Source organism: Boleophthalmus pectinirostris, unplaced genomic scaffold (assembly GCF_026225935.1).
Source record: "Boleophthalmus pectinirostris isolate CB_2022bp ecotype Guang Dong unplaced genomic scaffold, ASM2622593v1 HiC_scaffold_19, whole genome shotgun sequence".
Lineage (NCBI taxonomy): Eukaryota > Metazoa > Chordata > Actinopteri > Gobiiformes > Gobiidae > Boleophthalmus > Boleophthalmus pectinirostris.
The window spans coordinates 45197101-45204597 of NW_026571140.1; positions in this window are offsets into that span (position 1 = coordinate 45197101).

Genomic DNA, 7497 nt, shown 5'->3' on the forward strand with positions numbered 1-7497 from the left:
ACATGTTCATGTGTGTGTTCTGTTTGTTCAGGTAAATCGCCACACGCTCTGTAATAAATGTGTGTGTGTGTACATGTGTGTGTGTGTGAGTGTACATGTGTGTGTGTGTACATGTGTGTGTGTGTGTGTGTGTGTGTGTGAGTGTACATGTGTGTGTGAGTGTACATGTGTGTGTGTGTGTGTGTACATGTGTGTGTGTGTACATGTGTGTGTGTGTGAGTGTACATGTGTGTACATGTGTGTACGTGTCTGTGTGCTCTGCTTCATAATAAAAGTGCAGCAGTCTGAGTGTGTGGGGCAGTTGTGACTCTACAGGTGAAGATGTGGACGTTCCTCAGGTTCCTCTGTGTTCTCCTCGCTCTGACCCTGACCCCTGACCCTGTGACCTCTGGGTCGGACTGTGTCAGTGTCGTTACGATTTACGCCGGAAAAAACCTGTTTAGTGGCAAAGAAGATTATATTGTGGACGTGTCGCTGTGGGACAAGGTGAGTCTGAGTCATGTCTCCTCAAGTCTCCCAGGGTCTCAGGTCTGGTCTGGTCTCTGGTCTCTGGTCTGGTCTCTGGTCTTTGGTCTGGTCTCTGGTTTGGTTTCTGGTCTGGTCTTTGGTCTGGTCTGGTCTCAGTTCTGGTCTCTGGTCTGGTCTTTGGTCTGGTCTGGTCTCAGTTCTGGTCTCTGGTCTGGTCTTTGGTCTGGTCTCAGTTCTGGTCTCTGGTCTGGTCTCTGGTCTGGTCTGGTCTCAGTTCTGGTCTCTGGTCTGGTCTTTGGTCTGGTCTCAGTTCTGGTCTCTGGTCTGGTCTCTGGTCTGGTCTGGTCTCAGTTCTGGTCTGTGTTTTTTCTAGGGGGAGATGTTGGCAGAGACAAAGCCTGTGAGATCTCCAAACCCGGAGTGGAAGGTTTTCTTCACGCTGTCCAAGAAGCTGCAGAAGATCAAACTGAAGGCCACGAGGACGTCGGAGAAAGACCAGAAAGACGACACGTGTCAGATCGAGGCCGGAGACTCGAGCTGCAGCTTCTGCAAATGCACCTTGAGCCTCCTGTTCAACCGCCACATCATCTACTCCTACAAGTGTAAACCCAGAGCCCAAGGCTGACACCTGCCCGGACCTCAGACTGGGACCTCAGACCTGACCGGACCTCACACCTGCCCGGACCTCACACCTGCCCGGACCTCAGACCTGACCGGACCTCAGACTGTAACTGTCTCAAATAAAAACTTGAAGCTTCTACAGAATGATCTGTTGTCCTGCTTTGTTGTTTGAGTTCAAATGATTTGACGTGAAGTTTCTGTGTTCGTGTTCGTGACGACAGAGAAACGTCGTGTTTACGGGTCAGATCTATGTGGCGACGCACCTCACAAAATATAATATTATTACACAGAACACTTCATTTATTTAACCCCAGCCCCAGAGACACAAACAAACACGTCACATGTGTTTGACTCTGAGACAAACGAAGCTCGAGAAAAATGAAATAAAACCCAGATGAAGTGGATCCGAGTCGGACACACTCAGATCCAGAACAAAAAACACAATGTTCATTTATTTGAGCAGCTCCAACAGTTCAAGTTTGTAGCTCGTTAGATTCTCAGCAGCAGAAGTCAAACGTTTCTTCACACGTTTCTTTAATAACATCAACATAAACGGACAAAAAAACAACGAGGACAGAACAAAACGTTTCAGATAAAAACACAAATATATAAAAACAAAAAAACGACCCACAAGTTCAAACCAACAGCTGGAAAACAAATAACCCAACGATTCTTTATGGGGAGTATTACACAGATATTACAGATGTGTGTGTGTGTTCATGTGTGTGTGTGTGTGTGTGTGTGTTCATGTGTGTGTGTGTGTGTGTGTGTGTGTGTGTTCGTGTGTGTTCGTGTGTGTGTGTGTGTGTGTGTGTGTGTGTGTGTGTCGTGTGTGTGTGTGTTCGTGTGTGTGTGTGTGTGTGTCGTGTGTGTGTGTGTGTTCGTGTGTGTGTGTGTGTGTGTGTGTCGTGTGTGTGTGTGTGTGTGTGTTCATGTGTGTGTGTGTGTTGTGTCGTGTGTGTGTGTTCGTGTGTGTGTGTGTGTGTGTGTGTGTGTGTGTGTGTGTGTGTGTGTGTGTGTGTGTTCGTGTGTGTGTGTGTGTGTTCGTGTGTGTGTGTGTGTGTGTGTGTGTGTGTTGTTCAGATCAGATGTTCAGTCCTCGTGTTCTTCACTTTGTTTGATTATCAGACTTTATCAGACTCATGCAAACGCTCCGAGGGGGCGGGGACAGGTGGGTGTTCAGCGTGTGTGTGTGTGTGTGTTCGTGTGTGTGTGTGTGTGTTCATGTGTGTGTTCATGTGTGTGTGTGTTCGTGCTCTGTTCCATAATAAAAGTGCAGGGTCTGGGTGTGTGGGACAGTTGTTGCTCTGCAGTTGAAGATGTGGACGTTCTTCAGGTTCCTCGGGTTCCTCTGCGCTCTCCTCGCTCTGACCCCTGACCCCGTGACCTCCGAGTCGGACTGTCTCGGCGTCGTTACGATTCACGCCGGAAAAAACCTGTTTGCGGACAAAGACGTGTATTCTGTGGACGTGTCGCTGTGGTACAACATGGTGAGTGTAAAAGATCAAGATGAAAGGTTCTGCTCCGTCCCGTCACCAGTGTTTTACTGTTTGAGGATCCAGACCTGAGGAAAAATGAGGATCTAGTTCTGATTCTAGTTTTAGTTTGGATTTGATAAACTTTATACAGATATTTACAGATGCTGTAAAATACCAAATAATATCTGTGTTTGAATGAACCGGCGGGTTCCTTTAAACGCCGAGTCTAATGTTTCCAACAACAGAACACAGGACTGAGGCTGGAGTTTTGTGATGTTCTCGCTCTGCTCCAGACTCACTGTGTTTGTTCTGATGTTCTCGCTCTGCTCCAGACTCACTGTGTTTGTTCTGATGTTCTCGCTCTGCTCCAGACTCACTGTGTTTGTTCTTTGTTTTCATTTAAATAAACAAACGACACGTGTTTGTTGTGGGAGGTTTACATTTTACTTTCTGTATTTCAGGCGTCGTTTTCAAACATGGAGAAACTCCTGCTCCAGAGAGATTTAGTTGTAACATTTCAAATGAACGAGTCGAGTCCGTGTGGAGAGTCGAGTCTGTACAGAGTCAAGTCTGTGTGGAGAGTCGAGTCTGTACAGAGTCGAGTCTGTACAGAGTCGAGTCTGTACAGAGTCGAGTCTGTACAGAGTCGAGTCTGTGCTGAGAGTCATTTGCTGTTTGTTTGAGCAGGAAACAGAAACAGTTTTTAGGAGTTTTGGTGATTTTACTTCAGTTTGTCGATTGGAGGAAGCAGTGATGTGATCACAGCTGAAGAGAAGAAAGTTGAGGCAAAGGGACGAGGAAAAGTCAGAGGACGAGACGACAAGAATCTGTCCACAGGGTGAAGACAAAGAGTCGACAGGACGTCGTATAAAAACTGTACATTATTGTCAAACTGGTTAAAAGATTTTGAGGAGCAGATTTGCCAAGTTTTGCTGAGAAAGATTTTTGTGAGGAAGGAATGAATCCCTGCCCAAGAGTACCGCCTGGTCTCAAATAAAAGCCTGGTCTGTTTAATGACTGAAACAAATAAACGCCCTGGATGTTATTTGGTATTTGACGTTAGGCCAAACTTCAGTGTTGTTCTTTTTCTGCAGGAGAAGCTGGGGGAGACAAAGGCCATTCGTTCCCCAAACCCAGAGTGGAACGTGGAGCTGGAGCTCAAAGAGAAGGTTCCCTCGATGTTACTGAACGTCAGGATGGTCTCCAAAACCACAATAAACAGCGACACGTGCTCCGTCACCGCCGAGCGCTGCTCCTTCTGTAAATGCAAGACCGGCCTGATCTTCAGCCGCTACGTGCTCTACTCGTACGAGTGTAAACCCAAACCCGCCGACAACCCAGAGTGAAACAAAGAGTGAAACACACCAATAAAGAGTGAAACACACCAATAAAGAGTGAAACACACCAATAAAGAGTGAAACACACCAATAAAGAGTGAACAGAATCTGTGTGTGTGAAATAAAGAATGACTCAAATCAGCTCCACAGTGTCTCTGTGTGTGTGTGTGTATCTGTGTGTGTGTGTGTGTGTGTGTATCTGTGTGTGTTCATGTGTGTGTATCTGTGTGTGTGTGTGTCAGAGGGTCATTTCCTTCCAACAGCTTCAGGAGAAAGTAAAGTAAAAATTTGTAGTAGTAGTAGTAGTAGCAGTAGTATCTGCAGTAGTAGTAGTAGTAGTAGTAGTAGTAGTAGTAGTAGTAGTAGTAGCAGTAGTAGCAGCAGCAGTAGTAGTAGTAGTAGTAGTAGTAGTAGTAGTAGTAGCAGTAGTATCTGCAGTAGTAGTAGTAGCAGTAGTAGCAGCAGCAGTAGTAGTAGTAGTAGTAGTAGTAGTAGTAGTAGTAGTAGTAGTAGTAGTAGTAGTAGTAAGTAGTAGTAGCAGTAGTAGTAGTAGTAGTAGTAGTAGTAGTAGCAGTAGTAGTAGTAGTAGTAGTAGTAGTAGCAGTAGTAGTAGTAGTAGTAGTAGTAGTAGTAGTAGTAGTAGTAGTAGTAGTAGTAGTAGCAGTAGTAGTAGTAGTAGTAGTAGTAGTAGTAGTAGTAGTAGTAGTAGCAGCAGTAGTAGTAGTAGTAGTAGTAGTAGTAGTAGTAGTAGTAGTAGTAGTAGTAGTAGTAGTTACTCTTTTTATGTACTCTGGTACTTTTCTGGTACTTTTTTTTGGTTGAAAATGTTCGTTGGTCCTTCTTTTGTTTACTCGTCTCTCATTGGTCCGTGCTTCCCCTCTGCCCCGCCCTCTGCCTCTGGTCCTGCGCTGTGATTGGCTGTGCGGACCGTCACTCCCCGGGAGCTGTCAGACTCGCAGGAGGCTCCGCTGACTCGGGCTAAACTGTGAGTAAACCGCTTTAAACGCTCCGAACCCTCATCCCCGAACCGAGCCGAGCGTGCACCAGCCCCCCGGAGCCCGCAGCCTCCCTCCCCGGGGCCTGCCGACTGCCCACGCCGCCTCAGACCGCCCCGGAGTCGGCGTTTGTCCGGACAGTTCCCCGTTAGCCTGGTTAGCTCGGTGCTAGCGTCGCAGGTGATGTGAAGCTAAAGGCGGATTAAACCTCACGGCTCTTTAAGGCCTCGGCTCGGGTCCGGCTCGGGTCCGGCTCCGGCTCGGGTCCGGCTCTGGTCCGGCACAAACAGTTTAATTTTAAACTCTTTGCTAAACGTGTTTTATTTGACAGTTTTATAACGACTAAAACTTCACGTGACAATGTTTATGTAAATGTAAATATGAACTGACATTTAGTCCTGGTTTAGATCTGGTTTAGTCCTTGTTTAGTCCTGGTTTAGACCAGATTTAGTCCTGGTTTAGACCTGGTTTTAGTCCTGTTTTAGTCCTTGTTTAGTCCTGGTTTAGACCAGATTTAGACCTGGTTTAGTCTTTGTTTTTTTGTCCTGACCAAGGTTCTGTGCTTTGGTTAAACTGTCACTCACTGTTACACAACATCCTCTGTCCTCTGTCCCTCTGTCCTCCTCTGTCCCTCTGTCCTCTGTCCCTCTGTCCTTCTGTCCTCTGTCCCTCTGTCCTCTGTCCCTTTGTCCTCTGTCCTCTCCCCCTCTGTCCCTCTGTCCCTCTGTCCTCTGTCCCTCTGTCCTCTGTCCTCTGTCCCTCTGTCCTCTGTCCCTCTGTCCCTCTGTCCTCTCTGTCCTCTGTCCCTCTGTCCTCTGTCCTCTGTCCCTCTGTCCTCTGTCCCTCTGTCCTCTGTCCTCTCCCCTCTGTCCTCTGTCCCTCTGTCCCTCTGTCCTCCCCTCTGTCCTCTGTCCCTCTGTCCCTCTGTCCCTCTGTCCCTCTGTCCCTCTGTCCCTCTGTCCTCCTCTGTCTCTGTCCTCTGTCCTCTGTCCTCTGTCCCTCTGTCCTCTGTGTCCTCTGTCGTCCTCTCTGTCCTCTCCTCTGTCCCTCTGTCCTCTCTGTCCCTCTGTCCTCCGTCCTGTCCTCTGTCCCTGTCCCTCTGTCTCTGTCCCTCTGTCCTCCTCTCCCTCTGTCCCTCTGTCCTCTCTGTCCCTCTGTCCCTCTGTCCTCTGTCCTCTGTCCCTCTGTCCTCTGTCCCTCTGTCCTCCTCTGTCCTCCCTCTGTCCCTCTGTCCTCTGTCCCTCTGTCCTCCTCTGTCCCTCTGTCCTCTGTCCCTCTGTCCTCTGTCCTCTGTCCTCTCCTCCTCTGTCCCTCTGTCCTCTGTCCCTCTGTCCTCTGTCCCTCTGTCCCTCTGTCCTCTCTGTCCTCTCCCCCTCTGTCCTCTGTCCCTGTCCTCTCTGTCCTCTGTCCTCTGTCCTCTGTCTGTCCTCCTCTGTCCCTCTGTCCTCTGTCTCCCTGTCCTCTGTCCCTCTGTCCTCTGTCCCTCTGTCCCTTTGTCCTCCGTCCCTCTGTCCTCTGTCCTCTGTCCTCTGTCCTCTGTCCCTCTGTCCTCTGTCCCTCTGTCCCTTTGTCCTCCGTCCCTCTGTCCTCCTCTGTCCTCCTCTGTCCCTCTGTCCCTCTGTCCTCCTCTGTCCTCTGTCCCTCTGTCCTCTGTCCCTCTGTCCTCTGCTCTTTCTAATGTCTTTTGTCTTTTTTTTGTTCCAGATTTTAGTGGTGAAACAGAAACAGAAGAATGACAGACTCCAAACATCTGGGATTAAAGGTAAAACTATTTATAAAAATCTCTGTATATTGATTTGAATAATAGATTTTCTCCACGGAGAAACATGAAGACATGTAAAGTCGAGCTGTTTAATGTCACACTGTGGAACATTCCAGACAGAGCAGTGACGTCTCAGTAGAAACGAGCAGATGACTGACCCCAAACTGTTTGTTATTTTCCTTCACAGTTGTGCCTCTGATGGAAAACTGGAATCCCCGGGTCACTCTTCCTCTCTCAGAAACTCCCCATTAGTCCAGGACTAAACCCGGACTAAACCCGGACTAAACCCGGACTAACCCTGGTCTAACCCTGGTCTAACCCTGGTCTAACCCTGGTCTAACCCTGGTCTAACCCTGGTCTAACCCTGGCTCTGTCCTGGACCCACCCCCCCTGAGGTCCTCGTCCCTCCCGCTCCCCATCTCTACCTCAGCTCTTCTGAAATGTTCTGAAATGTACTGAGCACTTTAAAGTCAAATATACAGGTCAGACAGAAATACCTCAAATGACGAGCGCAAAACCTGAGGATTATTAGAACCTCAGATTAAGTTTTAGTACAGATTTAGTCCTGACTCAGGCCTGGGATGTTGTCTTGGTTATAGTTCAAGTTTGGTCCTGTTTTAGTCCTGTTTTAGTCCTGTTTTAGTTCTGTTTTAGTCCTGTTTTAGTCCTGTTTCAGTTCTGTTTTAGTCCTGTTTTAGTCCTGTTTAGTTCTGTTTTAGTCATGTTTTAGTTCTCGTTCAGCCCTGGTTTAGTTCTGTTCTAGTCCCGGTTTAGCCCTGGTTTAATCCTTGTTTAGTCCTGTTGTAGTCCCGTTTTAGTCCCGTTTTAGTCCCGTT